Here is a 23,832-nt window from a genome sequence, read left to right on the forward strand (position 1 = left end):
AGACAACAGGAATTCCGGTGCCGGACTCTAGCCGGGTATTACAATAGTGGATGGACATTAGGATGATTCATTAGCCTTCTATATACGAAGTCCTGTGGTGCCCATAATAGGGCCGGGCAATACGAAGACCTGTGGTGCCCATAATAGGGCCGGGCAATAACTCCGAGTACGAAGTCCTGTGGTGCCCATAATAGAGCCGGGCAATACGAAGTCCTGTGGTGCCCATAATAGGGCCGGGCATGTAGTTGAGGGATTTTTGAATCAGTCCATCCGTGGTGTGATTTGTTTGTGCAGTGACGCATTTCATGATAGCATGTTTTAAATATTTTCTTTTATAGTTCTACTCATTGGGCATCTAGCTCACCCCTCTCCCCTAACCCCCAGGTTTGCAGGTACGGGATAGATAGAGAAGGCAAGACGAGAAAAAGTCATATGTATGTAATAGTTAGTTTGTGGACATGACAATTGTATTATGATGAAATGTAAAAATATTCAGGATGTTATGTAATGAGGTTATTGAGGATAGAGTTGTGCTTGACCATAATGTATTGTTAATCCCTTTTGTATATACATGATCTTATGTTATGATGTTTATGTACACTAACTCAACACAGGTTGTTTTGCGTTTAAGGCTTGATGAGATCCCACAGAGGGACTATGTTATGTATATGTTCAGAGTATGCACAGGTTGAGTTAGTAGATGACAGTATGTATGAAGAAAAGTTTTAATTTTTATGCATGTTGTTGATCATGTATGGGATTATACAGGATTACAGGTTATATGTCAAGCTTGCTACGGGTCCCGGCGGCCTTAAGTCGACCCGGATCCTAGCGCCGGTAGCGGTCCGGATTTCCGGGGCGTTACAGAGTGGTATCAAAGCCCTAGGTTCATATGGTCGGACCTAGAGTGTCGGGCTCATAGATGTTCTAGAAGGTCAAGCACAATAGGAAGGTCATGTCCACTAGGATAGGATGTTGAGTCCTGTCTTGCATGATGATGTGAAATGCCATGACTTTATGCATGTGCATTAATGATATGCTAAGCTATGTGATGTATGTGATGAGGGTTCATGTGTGCCCACATGAACCATATGATGCTAATGTTTGCTTGTTATGAGCTGTTTTTCAGAGAATAGGATGAGAGTGTAACAGCCCGGAAACCGCCACCCTTCTGTAACGGCTCCAAACTGCTCGGCGCTCGGATCCAGATCGGCTTAAGGCCGCCTAGACCCGTAGCAAGCCTAAACTGAACTCTGTGTACCTGCTTATTCCCACACATGATCCCACTAGAACATTAGCGTTTAAAACCTTTTTTGGAAAACCACCAGGCTTAACCTTAAAACCACAGCCGTAAAGGCCTACACCAGTGATCTCCTATTACACTGAAAAACATAGACCCCATCCTCGTAGGGTCAACATAATACAGGCTAGCCTTAGCTTCTGTTTTGGGTCAAGGGATTTGCCCTTTCTTCCCTCTCAGCTGGGTCAAGGGATTTTATACCCTTTCTTCCCTGATCACTGGAGTTTTAGCAACACATCAGATGTTAAGCCTAGCTTGACACATTTCTCATCAAGAAACGTAAAACAGGATACATGCATATACTAGGGATTAAGCAAACACTGGGCAAAGCACAACTCTAGACATTATCTCATTATACTCTCTCTCTTTGGACAACATGCTTTTTCCATCATAACCTGTTTATACATCATGCGCACATATCATGTCCATACATCATGTTCACTACTACACTATATAAACAAACATACACACATATCCGAACATATCATCCTTCATCTTTACATCATCCTGCAAACACATATACATCAAGCATCTTTACATGCCACTCTATCACAACCTAGCTGTACTATGACAGCCAAACACAGCAACCCAAGCTGAACCTCTGCTTTTCCCATAGCTCTCTCTCTTTCTCTGTTGAACTCTGGCCCTGCAAAACTAGGGTTAAGGGAATGGGGTGAGCTACTAGAGCCCAGTGAGTAGAAACCATAAAACAGTTCATTCATTACATGCTTTCATGGAATGTGTCACAGCACAAACATCTCACATCTCGGATTAGACATGATCCCAGAACTCCCTCTGTCGGTGCCCGGTCCTACGGACTCCCAGGTCACTACATGTATTAGAGCCCGGCCCCTAACTGCGGAGCTCCCAAAGGTCTTATCTAGACATAACAGGTAACGGGCTACTGAGATCGCCTTGGTCCATCCCATCAACAAGAATAATGCAATGCAGCATATTCGTGATCTCTAATGCAATACAACCTAGTATAACATGGCATCCATGATGCGTGTCTCATGCTCCTACTGTTACTATCTTTAATCATGAACTTGAAAACATGCATAGTTAGGTCTACTCACCTGAAACCAAGCTGTAGTTACCTCTGGGCCAACTCTCACACTGGAGCTACACACCTCGCCTCAGGTCCGATCCTACACAGGTGGACTCACATGAGGTGCCAAACCATGCTAACAGAACTCTCACACAACTCCCCAAAAACCCCCTAAAAGAGCCTAGACCAAACACACAAAGCATGCAAAAGAAGGCTGGGCAGGACACTTTCGGCGGCAGGTTCGGAGGCCGAATGTCCTCTCCAGAGACGAAACTCGCCTCCTTTCGGCGGCCGAACCTCCTCTTTCGGCGGCCGAAACCTTCGGGGGCAAGGTTCGGGGGCCAAACCAGACGCCAGAGACGAAAGTCTCTAACCTTCGGCGGCACCTTCGGCGGCCGAATCTCCCCTCCAGAGACGAAAGCCAATCCTTCGGGGGCAGGTTGAGGCAGCCGAAACCACCTCCTCAACACGTTCGGCGGCCGAACCCTCCTTCGGCGGCCGAAGCTGGGTTCTCCAGTTAGGCAGAACCTAGCTCACCTCATGCACAACTTCCCCCAAACCTCACTCACCATGCATCTTGTAATACCCGGCTAGACTCCGGTATCGGAATCCCTACCGTCCGGTGGGACCTCGGATGTTGGAAACCTCTAGAAGGGTAAAACTATGATTTTATGAAATGTTTTCATGTATTTCATGTTTTTAAGTAAGAAATTAAATGAGTTTTTGCATGAAAAATCCTTGGAGGAAAACCCAGGTTCGGCCGCCGAACTCCGAAGTTCGGCCGCCGAACATGCATGCGTTTTTGGAGGCACGTTAGGCCCCCGAAAGCATGAGTGAGGGAAGTCAAGGTTCGGCCGCCGAACATTTGCATGGATGCGGAGGCACATTCGGCCCCCGAATGTGGTCTGGCCAGCCACTATAAAAGGGTCCCTTAGCCGAAAATGGGCGAGCTTTTTCTCCCCATTTCGGCCAAGGTGAGCATTCCGCCATCCTTCCCCCAATCTTGAGTTTTCCTTCCTTTTTCCCTGATCTTTACAAGTTTATAACTTTGTTTTTGAAGATCTTGGAGCTTAGAACGAGTTTTGGAGCTTGGAGACCAAAAGTTGGAGCTTCCCCCATCTCCAAGTTTAGATCTCCTCAACCCTCGATCTTCAAGAGGTAAGGGCCGATCTTAAGCTCAATGTATGATTTAAACAAGTTTTATGAAGTTTTAAAGGGTAGAATGCATGTTAGGGTATATGTTAAACCTATGGGTTTTTGATGACTTTTTGAACAATGTAGCTTGATTGTGTGTGATTGAAGTGTTGTAGATGGGGTATATGCATGTTTGAGGCCCCTAGGAACTTGTATGCATGCTTTGGTTGAACAATATGCATGTTTGGAAGGTTTGGAGGCGAAATGTGCTAAGGGAGCCAAGTTTCTGCCCTTTGGCAGAAACCAAGTTCGGCAGCCGAAGGTACTTTCGGCCGCCGATCATGGCTAGGGAGGCAGGCCTTTCGGCTGCCGAAGTTGCCCCCGAAAAGAGACTTTCGTCTCTGTCTGGCACTTTCGGCCGCCGAAGGTGCCGCCGAACCTACCTGAGTTTCGTCTCTGTCCAGGACTTTCGGCCGCCGAAGGTGCCGCCGAAAGTGCCCTGTTCAGCCATTTCTTGCATGTTTTCATGTGATGTTTTCAGGATGTTTTAGGGGGTTTTTGGGGAGTATTTTAGAGTCACGTTCATGTATGTTTGGTGCCTCATTTGAGTCCACCTGTGTAGGTTCGGACCCGAGGAACCGAGACCCCCGGTTGTGAGATAGTCGTTCAGAGTTCGTTGTTAAAGCTTCAGTTACCAGGTGAGTGGAACAACCCCTTAAGCTTTAAAGTAAATGAATAAATGAATGAATCATAAAGCATTGCCCATGCATCATTATGCCATGCAATATTAGGTTGTTTGCATTAGAATTCACGAATATGTTGCATTGCATACTTTGTTGTTGATGTTGATGAATGTTGAATGATCTATTAGCCCTTGTATGTCATGATAGCCTATGTGAGTCCAGGTGTGCCTGCTACGGCTCTACGCCCCTGGCACTATGACTGATTATGGAAGTCCGGGTGTGCCTGCTACGGCTCTACGCCCCCGGCATGTATAAGTAAGAAAGATAGGGGCTAAATGGTGACAAGTTCATCCTTGTTGTGAAATGTTTGTGTTATGGCGCACACATGAAAGCATGAATAAGAAAAAGTTATGATGATAATAATAATAAAATGAATAATAATATACCTAAAAATGGAGGAATTAAAACAAATGTTTTTAGTTTTTGCTCACTGGGCTCTAGTAGCTCACCCCACTCCCTTTATCCCCAGAGTTGCAGGTACAGGATAGATCAAGAAGTCGGCTAGAGTGAAGTCAAGTCATGTATGTTGTAATAGATAGTAGTGGACATGAACATGATGTAATGAGTATGTATGACCATGTAATGTAATGAATGATTTGATGATGTATTGAGGATTATAGTAGTGCTTGACCTAGAGGTGTGTGAATCCCCATCATGTACAAAGTGTTTAATGAGTAATGTTGTTAATGACTATGATTATCCAAGCTGATATGTATGATGATGATACCCCATTGGAGTATTTGATGAGGACTCCAGTGTGGGGTTTATGTATGATTTTGTGCATGCACAGGTTTTGCTTGGATAAGAGAAAAGAAAAATTTTTACAGATCATGTATATGTTGCTATGTATGGGATTCCACAGGTTTACAGGAGGTATGTAGGCTTGCTACGGGTCCCGGCGGCCTTAAGCCGATCTGGATCCTAGCGCCGGTAACGGGTCGGATTTTCGGGTCGTTACAGAGTGGTATCAGAGCCCTAGGTTCATATGGTCGGACCTAGAGTGTCGGGCTCATAGATGTTCTAGAAGGTCAAGCACACTAGGAAAATCATGTCCACTAGGATAGGATGTAGAGTCCTGTCTATATGATGATATGATATGCCATGATAATATGCATGTGCATAAATGCTATGATGTGATGCTATGTATGTGATGAGGGTTCATGTGTTCCCACATGAACCATATGATGCTAATGATTGCTTGTGCTATGTGCTGTTTTTCAGAAGATAGAATGAGAGGAACTCGTCGATCTGCACGATTGACTGGAGTGCCACCTCAGGACGAGGGCACTAATGCCCGTCCTCCAGCATTGCCTAGGGCAATGTCCAGTAGGTCCAACAGAGACAGAGTAGCTAGAGACCCTAGAAGGTCTTTGGATCTGGGTAGAAGCAGATCAGTAAGGGGAACAGTGCAGGGAGGAATGTCTGAGGATATGGAGGTAGATCAGAGGAGGGATGGCAGTCTCGGTGTGAGCATGCCGGAAGAGGGCATGGGAGAATCAGAAGGAGGCACTCAGGCCTCGAGTTATGTCCAGCCACATCACTACCCACCCTATTCACACCATCCAGGGTATTCGATGGGAGGTACATCGGATTACCCCAGTTTTAGCCCTTATCCTCCACATATGCCATACCCACCTTACTACCCACCATACTCTCAGTACCCCAGGTACCCACCTCCACCTCCCTATACCGGTACAGCAAACCCCACCCCAGGGGATGTTGTACCTCCACCACCACCAGTATCTACTGTCCCGGAAACACAAGTACCCAAACCTACCTCATCTGGAGGGAGCAAGGTCAAGATGACCGATTACATGAAGCTGGGTGCTCCCCAGTTTGAAACCGGTGATGATCCGTTCGTGTATTTGGAGCGGGTCAAGGCAATTACAGATGAGATAGGGGCTGATGACAGTAGAGCCATTCAGATGGCCGGGTTCACGCTTAAGTGCAAGAAGGCACGGGAGTGGTTCAAGAATTATGTGAACCCGAGAGTGGACAGCATGAATTGGGAAGAGTTTTCAAACGAGTTTGCAGGATGGGCTTTCCCTGATAGTTCAAGGGAATTGAAGATGATAGAATTCGAGCAGTTGAGGCAAACTGATGACATGAGTATAGACGAGTACACAGACAGGTTCCTGGAGTTGTTGCCATATGCTGGGCTGAATTTGGACACAGATCAAAAGAAGTCAAGGAGATATATTATGAGGCTGCACTCCAGGTATTCCTCTTTGGTACAGTCAGCAGAGAGAGAGTTTCCATGCCATAGTGGATATGGCTAGGAGAATGGAGGCTAGTGCTATCGTTGAGGGGAAGGTAAAACAGTCAGTGGCACAGTCTTCTGGTTCCAAGACCCCAGGTGGGGAAAGGGTAGACTCTTCTTCTCTGAGTGCAGCAGTTGCAGGCAGTAAGAAGTGGGACAGAGGCCACAGAAAATCTAAGAAGAATAAGTTCTGGAACAAGATCAAGTCAGGTCTGGGTTTAGGCAGTGGCTCAAGCTCTGGCGCAGAGGTCACAGCATGTATGAGATGTGGGAGACCACACAAGGGAGTATGTCTGGCAGGGACAAACACATGTTTCAGATGCGGACAGGCGGGTCATTTGGCTCGAGACTGTCCTAGAGGAGCCTTTACAGCACCGTCTCAGCAGACAACCTCCGGCAGTGTGGTGCAGCCAGTAGCTCCAGCCGCAACACAGGCCAGTGGCAGAGGCAGAGAGAGAGGGTCAGCCTCTTCATCAGCAGGATACAGAGGTGAAGGTCCATCAGCTCCGGCACGGATCTTCACTATGACTCAGCAGGAGGCCAACACATCCAACACCGTGGTGGCAGGTAATCTCATCATTGGTTGTTCTGATGTGTATGCCTTAATGGACCCGGGTGCATCTCATTCTCTTATTGCTCCGAGAGTCGTGGAGAGGGTAGGATTGATGGTCTCTGGGTTAGAGTGTCCCCTATGGGTCAGTGGACCCAAGTGTGACCCGTCAGTGGCAGAGGCAGTCTGCCAATGTAGTCCAGTTTTCATAGAGGGGAGATGCCTTTCCGCCGACCTTGTGGTTCTAGATTTGACAGATTTTGACGTCATTCTAGGGATGGATTGGTTGTCGACCCATGGTGCTACCTTGGACTGTAGAGACAAGGTAGTCAGATTCAGAGATCAGGATGGGTCAGAGGTCGTCTTCAGAGGAGACAAGAGGGGTACACCTAGAGGTCTGATCTCAGCTCTTCAGGCTCGTAGGTTGCTTAGGAGGGGATGTCAGGGGTTTCTAGCTCATGTGAGGGAGTTAGATAGTCATGTCAGAGAGCCCGCCTCAGTGCCTGTGGTGAGTGAGTTCTTAGATGTTTTCCCAGACGAGCTGCCAGGGTTACCACCTGCTAGGGAGATAGAGTTCGAGATTGAGTTAATGCCTGGTACCAGACCGATCTCTATCCCTCCCTACAGGATGGCACCAGCTGAATTGAAAGAACTGAAGGAACAGTTGCAAGAGCTGGTAGATAAGGGTTTCATCCGATCGAGTACTTCACCTTGGGGTGCTCCGGTTTTGTTTGTGAGGAAGAAGGATGGATCCCTTAGACTTTGTATCGACTACAGACAGTTGAACAAGGTCACTACCAAGAACAAGTACCCTTTGCCGAGGATCGACGATCTATTCGACCAGCTAGCAGGAGCAGGTTGTTTCTCCAAAATAGATCTGAGATCAGGGTACCATCAGTTGAGGATAAGGAATGAAGATGTACCGAAGACAGCTTTCAGGACCAGGTATGGGCACTATGAGTTCCTTGTGATGCCGTTTGGGTTGACCAACGCCCCTGCAGCATTCATGGACCTCATGAACAGAGTATTCAGTCAGTATCTGGATCACTTCGTTATTGTCTTCATAGATGATATCCTAGTGTATTCCAGGAATGCAGAGGAGCATGCCCATCACCTGAGGACAGTTTTGCAGACCTTGAGAGAGCATGGCTTGTATGCCAAGTTCTCCAAGTGTGAGTTTTGGCTTAGGAGCATTTCATTCTTGGGGCACATTGTGTCAGAACAGGGTATTGAAGTAGACCCCAAGAAGGTAGAGGCTGTAGCTAACTGGCCTAGACCCACCACAGTGACCGAGATCAAGAGTTTTCTGGGTTTAGCCGGTTACTACAGGAGGTTCGTTCAGGACTTCTCAAAGATTGCTGCTCCTATGACCAAATTGACAAAGAAGAATCAGAAGTTCATATGGACCGATCAGTGTGAGGAAAGCTTTGAGGAGCTTAAGAGGAGGTTGACTTCAGCACCGGTGTTAGCTCTGCCAAGAAGTGATGATGACTTCTCAGTATATTGTGATGCGTCCCGTGTGGGACTGGGTTGTGTGCTAATGCAAAATGAGAGGGTGATCGCTTATGCTTCTAGGCAGCTGAAGAAGCATGAGCTGAATTACCCCACACACGATCTTGAGATGGCAGCAGTCATCTTTGCACTCAAGATGTGGAGGCATTACCTCTATGGGGTAAAGTGTGAGATCTTCACAGATCATAAGAGCCTGCAACACATCTTGAGTCAGAGAGATTTGAATTTGAGGCAGAGGAGATGGGTAGAGCTGTTGAGTGACTATGATTGTAAGATTCAGTACCATCCGGGTAAGGCGAATGTTGTGGCAGACGCCCTAAGCCGGAAATCACTCGGCAGTCTATCCCACATTTCAGCAGAGAGGAGGCCGGTGGTGAAGGAGTTCCACAGACTTATGAGTGAGGGATTACAGTTGGAGTTGTCTGGCACAGGTGCCTTAGTGGCTCAGATGAGAGTGACACCCGTGTTTCTGGAGCAGGTAGCTCAGAAACAGCATGAGGACCCAGAGTTGGTCAGGATAGCCAGAACGGTTCAGTCAGGCCAGAGTAATGAGTTCAAGTTTGATGATAAGGGGATCCTCCGCTACGGGAACAGATTATGTGTGCCAGATGACATTGGTCTGAAGGGAGATATTATGGGGGAAGCCCATAATACCAGGTATAGTGTTCACCCTGGAGCCACCAAGATGTATCAGGATCTGAAGAGAGTGTATTGGTGGCCAGCTATGAAGAAGGACGTGGCACTGTTCGTGTCAGCCTGCGATGTGTGTCAGAGGGTGAAACTAGAGCATCAGAAGCCGGCTGGAATGTTGAATCCACTACCGATTCCAGAGTGGAAATGGGAGAATATAGCTATGGACTTCGTAGTGGGGTTACCGGCGACGTCCAACAGATTGGACTCCATATGGGTGATTGTGGACAGACTCACCAAATCTGCTCACTTCATCCCTGTCAGGAGTGGTTACTCTGTGGACAAGTTGGCGCAGGTGTACGTAGATGAGATTGTCAGACTGCATGGGGTCCCGGTATCTATAGTGTCAGATAGAGGGCCCCAGTTCACCTCCAGGTTTTGGCGGAGTCTGCAGAACGCTATGGGTACCAGATTAGACTTCAGTACTGCCTTCCACCCACAGACAGACGGACAGTCAGAGAGGACCATCCAGACAATAGAAGATATGCTCAGAATGTGTGTGCTAGATTTTGGCAGTTCTTGGAGGCAGCATCTTCCTTTGGTGGAGTTTGCCTACAATAACAGCTATCATGCTAGCATAGGGATGGCTCCATATGAAGCTTTGTATGGGAGGAAGTGCAGATCACCTATCTGCTGGGAGGAAGTAGGAGAGAGGACTCTTGCGGGTCCGGAGTTAGTAGAGCTTACCAGCAGGGTGGTACCCATAATCAGAGAGAGGATCAAGACTGCTGCTAGTCGGCAGAAGAGTTATGCAGATATTCGCAGAAGACAGCTAGAGTTTCAGGAGGGGGATTTGGTTTTGCTCAAGGTGTCTCCTATGAAAGGAGTGGTTCGGTTCGGGAAGAAGGGTAAGTTAGCTTCACGGTACATCGGTCCTTTCGAGGTGCTTCAGAGGGTCGGTAATGTGTCGTACAAGCTAGACTTGCCTGCTTCGATGGAGAGAATCCATCAGGTTTTCCATGTTTCTCTGTTACGGAAGTACGTGTCAGATCCGAGCAAGGTTCTTAGTGAGCCTGATGTAGAGATCCAAGAGGATCTCACCTATGTAGAGCAGCCAGTGCGGATTCTTGACACCCAGATCAGAAAGCTGAGGAACAAGGAAATCCCGATGGTAAAGGTCCTTTGGAACCACCACAACTTAGAGGAATGCACCTGGGAGACACGGGAGTCCATGCTCCAGCAATACCCCCATCTGTTTTGAGGTGAGTGTTAGTGGTTCTATGTGTTGCATGTATGAGATATTGTATGCCATGCTTTGTATGTTAGTTGAGGAACATTCGGGGACGAATGTTCTTAAGGGGGGGAGAATGTAATATCCGGCTAGACTCCGGTATCGGAATCCCTACCGTCCGGTGGGACCTCGGATGTCGGAAACCTCTAGAAGGGTAAAACTATGATTTTATGAAATGTTTTCATGTATTTCATGTTTTTAAGTAAGAAATTAAATGAGTTTTTGCATGAAAAATCCTTGGAGGAAAACCCAGGTTCGGCCGCCGAACTCTGAAGTTCGGCCGCCGAACATGCATGCGTTTTTGGAGGCACGTTAGGCCCCCGAAAGCATGAGTGAGGGAAGTCAAGGTTCGGCCGCCGAACCTCATGTTCGGCCGCCGAACATTTGCATGGATGCGGAGGCACATTCGGCCCCCGAATGTGGTCTGGCCAGCCACTATAAAAGGGTCCCTTAGCCGAAAATGGGCGAGCTTTTTCTCCCCATTTCGGCCAAGGTGAGCATTCCGCCATCCTTCCCCCAATCTTGAGTTTTCCTTCCTTTTTCCCTGATCTTTACAAGTTTATAACTTTGTTTTTGAAGATCTTGGAGCTTAGAACGAGTTTTGGAGCTTGGAGACCAAAAGTTGGAGCTTCCCCCATCTCCAAGTTTAGATCTCCTCAACCCTCGATCTTCAAGAGGTAAGGGCCGATCTTAAGCTCAATGTATGATTTAAACAAGTTTTATGAAGTTTTAAAGGGTAGAATGCATGTTAGGGTATATGTTAAACCTATGGGTTTTTGATGACTTTTTGAACAATGTAGCTTGATTGTGTGTGATTGAAGTGTTGTAGATGGGGTATATGCATGTTTGAGGCCCCTAGGAACTTGTATGCATGCTTTGGTTGAACAATATGCATGTTTGGAAGGTTTGGAGGCGAAATGTGCTAAGGGAGCCAAGTTTCTGCCCTTTGGCAGAAACCAAGTTCGGCAGCCGAAGGTACTTTCGGCCGCCGAACATGGCTAGGGAGGCAGGCCTTTCGGCTGCCGAAGTTGCCCCCGAAAAGAGACTTTCGTCTCTGTCTGGCACTTTCGGCCGCCGAAGGTGCCGCCGAACCTACCTGAGTTTCGTCTCTGTCCAGGACTTTCGGCCGCCGAAGGTGCCGCCGAAAGTGCCCTGTTCAGCCATTTCTTGCATGTTTTCATGTGATGTTTTCAGGATGTTTTAGGGGGTTTTTGGGGAGTATTTTAGAGTCACGTTCATGTATGTTTGGTGCCTCATTTGAGTCCACCTGTGTAGGTTCGGACCCGAGGAACCGAGACCCCCAGTTGTGAGATAGTCGTTCAGAGTTCGTTGTTAAAGCTTCAGTTACCAGGTGAGTGGAACAACCCCTTAAGCTTTAAAGTAAATGAATAAATGAATGAATCATAAAGCATTGCCCATGCATCATTATGCCATGCAATATTAGGTTGTTTGCATTAGAATTCACGAATATGTTGCATTGCATACTTTGTTGTTGATGTGGATGAATGTTGAATGATCCATTAGCCCTTGTATGTCATGATAGCCTATGTGAGTCCAGGTGTGCCTGCTACGGCTCTACGCCCCTGGCACTATGACTGATTATGGAAGTCCGGGTGTGCCTGCTACGGCTCTATGCCCCCGGCATGTATAAGTAAGAAAGATAGGGGCTAAATGGTGACAAGTTCATCCTTGTTGTGAAATGTTTGTGTTATGGCGCACACATGAAAGCATGAATAAGAAAAAGTTATGATGATAATAATAATAAAATGAATAATAATATACCTAAAAATGGAGGAATTAAAACAAATGTTTTTAGTTTCTGCTCACTGGGCTCTAGTAGCTCACCCCACTCCCTTTATCCCCAGAGTTGCAGGTACAGGATAGATCAAGAAGTCGGCTAGAGTGAAGTCAAGTCATGTATGTTGTAATAGATAGTAGTGGACATGAACATGATGTAATGAGTATGTATGACCATGTAATGTAATGAATGATTTGATGATGTATTGAGGATTATAGTAGTGCTTGACCTAGAGGTGTGTGAATCCCCATCATGTACAAAGTGTTTAATGAGTAATGTTGTTAATGACTATGATTATCCAAGCTGATATGTATGATGATGATACCCCATTGGAGTATTTGATGAGGACTCCAGTGTGGGGTTTATGTATGATTTTGTGCATGCACAGGTTTTGCTTGGATAAGAGAAAAGAAAAATTTTTACAGATCATGTATATGTTGCTATGTATGGGATTCCACAGGTTTACAGGAGGTATGTAGGCTTGCTACGGGTCCCGGCGGCCTTAAGCCGATCTGGATCCTAGCGCCGGTAACGGGTCGGATTTCCGGGTCGTTACACATCTCAACACACATAGCAAGCATATACTCAAAGATATGCACAAAGGGGTCCAAAACTACCTAAAAACCCCAACAAACAACACCCATAACACATAAACATACTCATGCAGAAAAACCCTCAAAAACATCCTTTTACACCTCACCATGCAACTCTCCCTTTCCCTCCATAAAACTTGCTTAAAACACTAGAAAACAGAAGGATCAACACGTACCTCTTGGCTGGTGTGATCCTAGCTTCAAATCATGGAGAAACCAAGCTCCTCAAGCTTCAAGCTCCACACCTTCCTCTTGTTACTCAAAACCTTCAAACCCAAGTAAAAACTCATGAAAACCTTACAAGCTTTGAGGAAAACACCATGAAAACCTCCCAAGAAGAGCATAACCTCACCTTTGACTACCAAGAGAGCTTCCAACACCCTCCATGGTCGGTCAAAGGGGCTTAAATAGGTGGCCAACCGCCTTTCCTTCGGCTACCGAAACTGCATGCAAAACCATGCAACATTCGGCGGCCTAACATGAAGTTTAGGAAGCCGAACCTATAGCACTTTCGGCGGCCGAACATTACCTTCGGCGGCCGAACCTGCATTCTGCCTCCTTGGTCTTTTCTCTTCAAAACTCATTTCCTCTTATGTTAAAATCATCAAAACACGTAAAACCTTTTAGAAAACCTTTGTTAAACCCTTGCTTAACCCTTACCAACGGGTCCGACATCTGACATTCCACCGGACGGTAAGAATTCCGATGCCTGAACGAGCCGGGTATTACAATCTACCCCCCTTATAAAAACATTCGTCCCCGAATGTTAACACAACAAACAAAACAAGAAAACAAGCAAACAAGAAAACGAAACTTAACGCTTCGCTAGAACTGCACACGCTTCCACTGCGCACTTTGATCCTTGCCCTTCTCTCTTCCTCTGTACGACACTGGCGTCATCTTTACCTCGCAACAGGCTTCTGCTGCGCTACTCTGATCCTTCTCTTTTTCCTAACTTCTCTGCTCTTCCTCTTCGTTGCTTTCTTCTGCCTCTGTACTCTCCTAGCCTCACGGATTCATCCTTCTTTTCTCACAGCACACCAGACCATTCATGCTTGTCTCTTTAGCACGCCACTACTCCTACGCGCCCTGACGCACGCTCACAACTCCGCAGGTGCCATCTTGTGAGGAAAGATAAAACTGGTACTGGTCTCCCTGCCTGATGGGAAACCTGACACTAGCCTACAAACACGTCGAACCACTCTCACATTACGATATTACGGCTGGTTCCCAGACCTGCCTGCTAACCGCTCAAACCTGCACAAGAACTCACTTTAACAACCCTTCCGACACACCCTACGAGCCTGATAGCTGACATCAAACTTCTAGGCATTCTACTGGGTCCCCTCTGACACCTAACTCAGCTCCATCCTGATCTCTGCTCCTGACTACCGTGCGCTGCAGACGCAGGTAACCCCAGCATCTTAAAGAGAAAACCAAACCATCCCCCGAATGACATCCAGACACTCAAGTCTCGGACCGTCAAGTCAAGTGGAAGGCATCTACTCTCACAGACACTGGACTGAACCTTCGCCAGAGATGAATCCTACCCGGGTCTACCTAACCCAAAGAGGACACGCTAAGCCGAGAAGCTATCACCTCAACTGCTCAAAGCTCCTAGAGCAACTAACGAACAAACACTAGAGTTCACAAAACAACAGAATAGGAACAAGTGAGCATACCTGGCATCACTGTGTCCGATGTGTCTGCTCCTCTACGTCCTTGATGACTGGCCTGACCTACATTCCTGGTAGCTAACCGCTAGGATTGTACCACCCTAGACGCAGTAGGACACTCACGCGCAAAATGCCCTTCTTGTCCGCACTGAAAACATGCCGTTGTCCGTGCAAGACACACTCCCTTATGCGGCCTGCCACAGCTCACACATCTTGTCGGGGCTGCGCCAGAACGCGAGCCACTACCAGCACCTAGACTAGCCTTTAGTCTCTGCCAAAACTTGCCCTTCTTCGACTTCCGAAGGCCTCTAACCTTCTTTCTCTCTCTTTTTGCAGCTGTGCTCAGAATGGAGTGTTCAACTTCTCCTGAACTTGAGATCTTAGACGCCTTCGTCTGCGCATCATCTTCCAACTGTCCCATACTTTCTTCTTCCATATTCACTTGCACACCTACATCCCTCTTGGGCACATCCATCCTCACTTCTCTCATGCCGCCTCCGGACACCCTTTCTTGCTCCCTTCCTTCTTTGTTTAGCTCTAGCGACCTTTCAGGGTTCCTGGATGATTCCTTACTGCCAACGCCTCCTGACTGCACTCTGGGCAAAACAGGGGGAAAGGTGTCTGTACCTTCCCACTCAGATGGATCTGACTCCACAAACTGACTCGAACCGTGCATCCTCACTCTTCTGAAACACAACAGGCACACAGGCACACATCAGGTTCACATCATGTGAACAAAACACAAAACACATAAAAAGCAGCCTAACATCGGGTCCATGTAGCAAACACATGACCTCTACACCACATAGATATCATGGATGATCCTGTCACCAAAAGCCCTCAAGCTCGCATAACATGCCATGACCAGCTGTGCCAAAGGCCATACCTGGTCTCTCAACTCATCATAGCATATCGAGGACTCAGGGATCAGTCAACATCCATCATACCAACAGACATGCACATACATCAAACAGGGCATTACACATCATCAAGCAAGACATGACTCCGCATCCTATTCTAGTGGACATGATCTTTCTCTCGATCTTTCTTATTGTGCTTGCCCTCCTAAAGACAACAACCTCTTTCCGATGTGAGATACCTCGAATCCCTAAGCATCTTTGCTCAGGACACCGTACTCAACACCGTACTCAAGAGGCCCTATGCTCTGATACCATCTGTAACAGCCCGGAAACCGCCACCCTTCTGTAACGGCTCCAAACTGCTCGGCGCTCGGATCCAGATCGGCTTAAGGCCGCCTAGACCCGTAGCAAGCCTAAACTGAACTCTGTGTACCTGCTTATTCCCACACATGATCCCACTAGAACATTAGCGTTTAAAACCTTTTCTGGAAAACCACCAGGCTTAACCTTAAAACCATAGCCGTAAAGGCCTACACCAGTGATCTCCTATTACACTGAAAAACATAGACCCCATCCTCGTAGGGTCAACATAATACAGGCTAGCCTTAGCTTCTGTTTTGGGTCAAGGGATTTGCCCTTTCTTCCCTCTCAGCTGGGTCAAGGGATTTTATACCCTTTCTTCCCTGATCACTGGAGTTTTAGCAACACATCAGATGTTAAGCCTAGCTTGACACATTTCTCATCAAGAAACGTAAAACAGGATACATGCATATACTAGGGATTAAGCAAACACTGGGCAAAGCACAACTCTAGACATTATCTCATTATACTCTCTCTCTTTGGACAACATGCTTTTTCCATCATAACCTGTTTATACATCATGCGCACATATCATGTCCATACATCATGTTCACTACTACACTATATAAACAAACATACACACATATCCGAACATATCATCCTTCATCTTTACATCATCCTGCAAACACATATACATCAAGCATCTTTACATGCCACTCTATCACAACCTAGCTGTACTATGACAGCCAAACACAGCAACCCAAGCTGAACCTCTGCTTTTCCCATAGCTCTCTCTCTCTCTCTGTTGAACTCTGGCCCTGCAAAACTAGGGTTAAGGGAATGGGGTGAGCTACTAGAGCCCAGTGAGTAGAAACCATAAAACAGTTCATTCATTACATGCTTTCATGGAATGTGTCACAGCACAAACATCTCACATCTCGGATTAGACATGATCCCAGAACTCCCTCTGTCGGTGCCCGGTCCTACGGACTCCCAGGTCACTACATGTACTAGAGCCCGGCCCCTAACTGCGGAGCTCCCAAAGGTCTTATCTAGACATAACAGGTAACGGGCTACTGAGATCGCCTTGGTCCATCCCATCAACAAGAATAATGCAATGCAGCATATTCGTGATCTCTAATGCAATACAACCTAGTATAACATGGCATCCATGATGCGTGTCTCATGCTCCTACTGTTACTATCTTTAATCATGAACTTGAAAACATGCATAGTTAGGTCTACTCACCTGAAACCAAGCTGTAGTTACCTCTGGGCCAACTCTCACACTGGAGCTACACACCTCGCCTCAGGTCCGATCCTACACAGGTGGACTCACATGAGGTGCCAAACCATGCTAACAGAACTCTCACACAACTCCCCAAAAACCCCCTAAAAGAGCCTAGACCAAACACACAAAGCATGCAAAAGAAGGCTGGGCAGGACACTTTCGGCGGCAGGTTCGGAGGCCGAATGTCCTCTCCAGAGACGAAACTCGCCTCCTTTCGGCGGCCGAACCTCCTCTTTCGGCGGCCGAAACCTTCGGGGGCAAGGTTCGGGGGCCAAACCAGACGCCAGAGACGAAAGTCTCTAACCTTCGGCGGCACCTTCGGCGGCACCTTCGGCGGCCGAATCTCCCCTCCAGAGACGAAAGCCAATCCTTCGGGGGCAGGTTGAGGCAGCCGAAACCACCTCCTCAACACGTTCGGCGGCCGAACCCTCCTTCGGCGGCCGAAGCTGGGTTCTCCAGTTAGGCAGAACCTAGCTCACCTCATGCACAACTTCCCCCAAACCTCACTCACCATGCATCTCAACACACATAGTAAGCATATACTCAAAGATATGCACAAAGGGGTCCAAAACTACCTAAAAACCCCAACAAACAACACCCATAACACATAAACATACTCATGCAGAAAAACCCTCAAAAACATCCTTTTACACCTCACCATGCAACTCTCCCTTTCCCTCCATAAAACTTGCTTAAAACACTAGAAAACAGAAGGATCAACACGTACCTCTTGGCTGGTGTGATCCTAGCTTCAAATCATGGAGAAACCAAGCTCCTCAAGCTTCAAGCTCCACACCTTCCTCTTGTTACTCAAAACCTTCAAACCCAAGTAAAAACTCATGAAAACCTTACAAGCTTTGAGGAAAACACCATGAAAACCTCCCAAGAAGAGCATAACCTCACCTTTGACTACCAAGAGAGCTTCCAACACCCTCCATGGCCGGTCAAAGGGGCTTAAATAGGTGGCCAACCGCCTTTCCTTTGGCTGCCGAAACTGCATGCAAAACCATGCAACATTCGGCGGCCTAACGTGAAGTTTAGGAAGCCGAACCTATAGCACTTTCGGCGGCCGAACATTACCTTCGGCGGCCGAACCTGCATTCTGCCTCCTTGGTCTTTTCTCTTCAAAACTCATTTCCTCTTATGTTAAAATCATCAAAACACGTAAAACCTTTTAGAAAACCTTTGTTAAACCCTTGCTTAACCCTTACCAACGGGTCCGACATCTGACATTCCACCGGACGGTAAGAATTCCGATGCCTGAACGAGCCGGGTATTACAGAGAGGAACTCGTCGATCTGCGCGATTGACTGGAGTGCCACCTGAGGATGAGGGCACGAGCGCCCGTCCTCCTACATTGCCTAGGGCAATGTCTTGTAGAGCCAACAGAGAGAGAGTGTCAAGGGACCCTAGAAGGTCTTTTGATGCTAGCAGAAGGGGGACAAATAGAGGAGGAAGTTCTTCAGATGTGAGGGAGGTTATGGAAGAGGATCAGAGGAGGGATGGGAACCTGGATGTGAGCATGCAGGAAGAAGGGACAGGGGAGTCTCAGGGAGGCGTTCAGGCCTCGGGGTATGGTTTTCCACCCCATTATCCACCCTTCCCACAGGGTTCAGGGTATCCGATGGGAGGCACATCGGATTACTCCAGCTTTAACCCCTACCCTACCTACATGCCTTATCCACCTTTCTATCCACCCTATACACAGTACCCAGCTTATCCACCCTCACCCTTCTATCCAAACCCGGCAAACCCCGCCTCGGGGAATGCTGCACCTCCACCTCCACCACCTACAGAACCAGCAGCCCCAGTTACTCAACCTCCTAGACCTAGCTCAGTTGATGGGAGCAAGGTAAAGATGACAGACTACCTCAAGTTAGATGCTCCCAAATACAAGTCAGGGGATGACCCCTTTGAGTATATGAGAGTAGTGAAGACAATAACTGATGAGCTAGGGGCAAGTGACAGCAGGGCCATTCAGATGGCAGGGTTCACTTTAAAGTGCAAGAAGGCACGGGAATGGTTCAAGTGTTATGTGGACCCGAGACTAGACGGTATGACATGGGAAGATTTTGCGAATGAGTTCGCTGGATGGGCTTTTCCAGACAGTTCTAGAGAACTGAAAATGATTGAGTTTGAGCAACTGAGGCAGTCAGAGCACATGAGTGTAGAGGAGTTCACGGATAAATTCTTGGAGCTATTGCCTTTTTCAGGGCAAGCTCTAGATTCAGATACGAAGAAAGCCAAGAAATATGTTATGAAGCTGCATTCCAGGTACTCCTCGTTGGTTCAGTCAGCTGAGAGAGAAAGTTTCCACACTGTGGTGGATATGGCTCGAAGAATGGAGGCAAGTGCTATAGTTGAGGGGTCAGTGAAGCAGTCAGTGACCCAGTCTTCAGGGGTTAAGACCCCAAACAGAGGAGGACCAGGTTTCTCTTCTCAGAGTTCAGGTAAGAAGAGGTGGGATAGCACCACCAAGAAGCCGAAGAAGAATAAGTTTTGGAACAAGTTGAAATCCGGTCTGGGATTTGGCGGTGGCTCGAGCTCAGGCTCAGATGGTACAGAATGCCAGAGATGTGGAAGACCGCACAGGGGAGTGTGTCGTGCTGGGACTAATGCATGTTTCAGATGTGGACAGGAGGGACACATAGCTCGGGATTGTCCTAGAGCGCCTTTTATGGGCCAGCCCCAGCAGACAGCTTCTGGTAGTGTGGCACAGCCAGCAGTTCCAGCCACAACTCAGGGCAGTGGCAGAGGTAGAGGGAGAGGGGTAGCCTCTTTTTCTGGTTCCCGAGGTGAAGGTCCATCAGCTCCAGCCAGGATCTTCACCATGACACAGCAGGAGGCTAACACATCCAACACCGTGGTGTCAGGTAATCTCGTCATTGGGTGTTCTGATGTGTATGCATTAATGGACCCGGGTGCATCTCATTCATTTATTGCTCCGAGAGCCGTTGAGAGGTTAGGTCTGATAGTCTCTGGGTTAGAGTGTCCCCTATGGGTCAGTGGACCCAAGTGTGACCCGTCAGTGGCAGTGTCAGTCTGCCAGTACAGTCCAGTTTTTATTGAGGGAAGATGCCTCTCCGCCGACCTTGTGGTTCTAGTTTTGACAGACTTTGACATCATTCTAGGGATGGATTGGCTATCTACCCATGGTGCTACCTTGGACTGCAGGGACAAGGTAGTCAGGTTCAGAGATCAGAACGGGTCAGAGGTCGTCTTCAGAGGAGACAAGAGGGGCACACCTAGAGGTCTGATATCAGCTCTTCAGGCTCGTAGGTTGCTTAGGAAGGGATGTCAGGGGTACTTAGCTCATGTGAGAGAGCTAGACAGTCAGGTCAGGGAGCCGGCCTCGGTGCCAGTTGTCAGAGAGTTTCAGGATGTCTTTCCTGATGAGCTTCCAGGTTTACCGCCTGCTAGGGAGATAGAGTTCGAGATAGAGTTGATGCCTGGAACTAGACCGATCTCTATCCCTCCCTACAGGATGGCTCCAGCCGAATTAAAGGAGTTGAAAGAGCAATTACAAGAGCTGGTAGAAAAGGGTTTCATCCGACAGAGTACCTCACCTTGGGGTGCTCCGGTCTTGTTTGTGAGGAAGAAGGATGGATCCCTTAGGCTTTGTATCGACTACAGGCAGTTGAACAAAGTCACTACCAAGAATAGGTACCCATTGCCTAGGATCGATGATCTATTCGACCAGCTAGCCGGAGCGAGTTGTTTCTCCAAAATAGATCTAAGATCGGGGCACCATCAGCTAAGGATAAGGGATGAGGATGTGCCAAAGACGGCTTTCAGGACCAGATATGGGCATTTTGAGTTCCTTGTGATGCCGTTCGGGTTAACTAACGCCCCTGCAGCATTCATGGATCTCATGAACAGAGTGTTTAGCCAGTACCTGGATCACTTCGTTATTGTCTTCATAGATGATATCTTGGTGTATTCCAGGAATGCAGAGGAGCATGCCCATCATCTGCGGTTGGTCTTGCAGACTTTGAGGGAACATGGCTTGTATGCCAAGTTCTCTAAATGTGAATTCTGGCTGAGGAGCATTTCGTTCTTGGGGCATGTAGTGTCAGAGAATGGTATTGAGGTAGACCCCAAGAAGACAGAAACTGTGGCTAACTGGCCTAGACCCACTTCAGTAACAGAGATTAGAAGTTTCTTGGGTTTGGCAGGTTACTACAGGAGGTTCGTTCAGGACTTCTCAAAGATAGCAGCTCCTCTGACCAGACTGACCAGGAAGAATCAGAAGTTTCTGTGGACCGACCAGTGCGAGGAGATTTTTGAAGAGCTCAAGAAGAGGTTGACTTCAGCACCAGTTTTAGCTCTGCCATCTAGTGGAGAGGACTTTACAGTCTTTTGTGATGCGTCCCGTGTGGGACTGGGTTGTGTACTGATGCAGAATGAGAGGGTGATCGCTTATGCTTCTAGGCAGCTGAAGAAGCATGAGTTGAATTACCCCACGCATGACTTAGAGATGGCAGCAGTAATCTTTGCACTCAAGATGTGGAGGCACTACCTCTATGGGGTAAAATGTGAGATCTTTACAGATCATAAGAGCCTGCAGTACATCTTGAGTCAGAGGGATATGAATTTGAGGCAGAGGAGGTGGGTGGAGCTGCTGAGTGACTATGATTGCAAGATTCAGTATCATCCGGGTAAGGCGAATGTCGTGGCAGACGCCCTAAGCCGGAAGTCACTAGGCAGTCTATCCCACATCGCGGCAGAGAGGAGACCAGTGGTGAAGAAATTCTACAAGCTTATTGAGGAAGGTCTACAGTTGGAGTTGTCTGGTACAGGTGCCTTAGTGGCCCAGATGAGAGTAGCACCCGTGTTTCTGGAGCAGGTGGCTCAGAAACAGCATGAGGACCCGGAGTTAGTGAAGGTTGCCAGGACTGTTCAGTCAGGCAAGGATAGCGAGTACAGATTCGACAGTAAAGGGATCCTCCGCTATGGGAGCAGACTATGTGTACCAAATGACATTGGGCTAAAAGGAGACATTATGAGAGAGGCTCATAATGCAAGATACAACATTCACCCCGGAGCCACCAAGATGTATCAAGATTTGAAGAAAGTTTATTGGTGGCCAGCGATGAAGAAAGAAGTGGCACAGTTCGTGTCAGCCTGCGAAGTGTGTCAGAGGGTGAAGCTGGAACATCAGAAGCCGGCTGGCATGCTTAACCCGCTACCTATCCCAGAATGGAAATGGGAGAATATAGCTATGGACTTCGTAGTGGGGTTACCGGCGGCGTCCAACAGAGTGGACTCCATATGGGTGATTGTGGACAGACTCACCAAATCTGCTCACTTCATTCCTGTCAGGAGTGGCTACTCTGTGGACAAGTTGGCGCAGGTATATGTGGATGAGATCGTCAGGCTGCATGGGGTTCCTGTTTCGATAGTATCAGATAGAGGGCCCCAGTTCACCTCCAGATTTTGGCGGAGTCTGCAGAATGCCATGGGTACTAGGTTGGATTTCAGTACTGCCTTCTACCCCCAGACTGATGGACAGTCAGAAAGGACCATCCAGACTATCGAGGATATGCTCAGAATGTGTGTGCTAGACTTTGGCGGTTCTTGGAGGCAGCATCTACCTTTGGTGGAGTTTGCTTACAACAACAGCCATCATGCTAGCATCGGGATGGCTCCATATGAAGCTTTGTATGGAAGGAAGTGCAGATCACCTGTTTGCTGGGAGGAAGTTGGAGAAAAGGCCTTGGCAGGGCCTGAGTTAGTAGAGATCACCAGCAGGGTGGTACCCATAATCAGAGAAAGAATCAAGACTGCTGCAAGCAGACAGAAGAGCTATGCAGACGTCCGCAGAAGACAGTTAGAGTTTCAGGAGGGGGATCTGGTATTGCTCAAGGTGTCTCCAATGAAGGGAGTGGTTCGCTTCGGGAAGAAAGGTAAACTAGCCCCACGATACATCGGACCCTTTGAAATCTTGCAAAAGATTGGGAATGTGTCGTACAAGCTGGATTTACCTGCTTCGATGGAAAGAATCCATCCGGTTTTCCATGTTTCAATGTTGAGGAAGTTTGTGTCAGATCCGAGCAAGGTTCTTAGTGAGCCTGATGTGGAGGTCCAAGAGGATCTCACCTATGTTGAACAGCCAGTACGGATCATAGACACCCAGATAAGAAAGTTAAGAAACAAGGAAATCCCGATGGTGAAAGTCCTGTGGAACCACCACAACTTGGAAGAATGCACTTGGGAGACACGAGAGTCTATGCTCCAGCAGTACCCTCATCTCTTTTAAGGTTAGATCCCTATGTGTTTATGTGCCTTGTATATGTGTTATGTTCTTTGCCATGCTATGTGTGCTAGTGAGGAACATTCGGGGACGAATGTTCTTAAGGGGGGGAGAATGTAATACCCGGCTAGACTCCGGTATCGGAATTCCTACCGTCCGGTGGAATCTCGGATGTCGGAGACCTCTAGAAGGGTAGAACCATGCTTTCATAAAATGTTTTCATGTTTTTAATGGTTTTAAAGTATGAAACTAAATGAGTTTTTGCATGAAAATAGCATTGGAGGAAAACCCAGGTTCGGCCGCCGAAAGTCAAGTTCGGCCGCCGAACATGCATGCGTTTTGGAGGCACGTTAGGCCCCCGAAAGCATGAGTTAGGGAAGTTCAGGTTCGGCCGCCGAAAGTCAAGTTCGGCCGCCGAACATTGCATGGATGCGGAGGCACGTTCGGCCCCCGAACGTGGCCTGGCCAGCCACCTATAAATGGGGCACTTAGCCGAAATGGGCGAGCTTTCTCCCATTTCCGGCCACAGCAAGCTTCCGACCTTCCCTTTGCAACTCTTGTGCTCTTCCTCCAAATCTCTACCATTTTTCTTGA

The sequence above is a fragment of the Manihot esculenta genome, chromosome 18 (assembly GCF_001659605.2).
Source record: "Manihot esculenta cultivar AM560-2 chromosome 18, M.esculenta_v8, whole genome shotgun sequence".
NCBI lineage: Eukaryota > Viridiplantae > Streptophyta > Magnoliopsida > Malpighiales > Euphorbiaceae > Manihot > Manihot esculenta.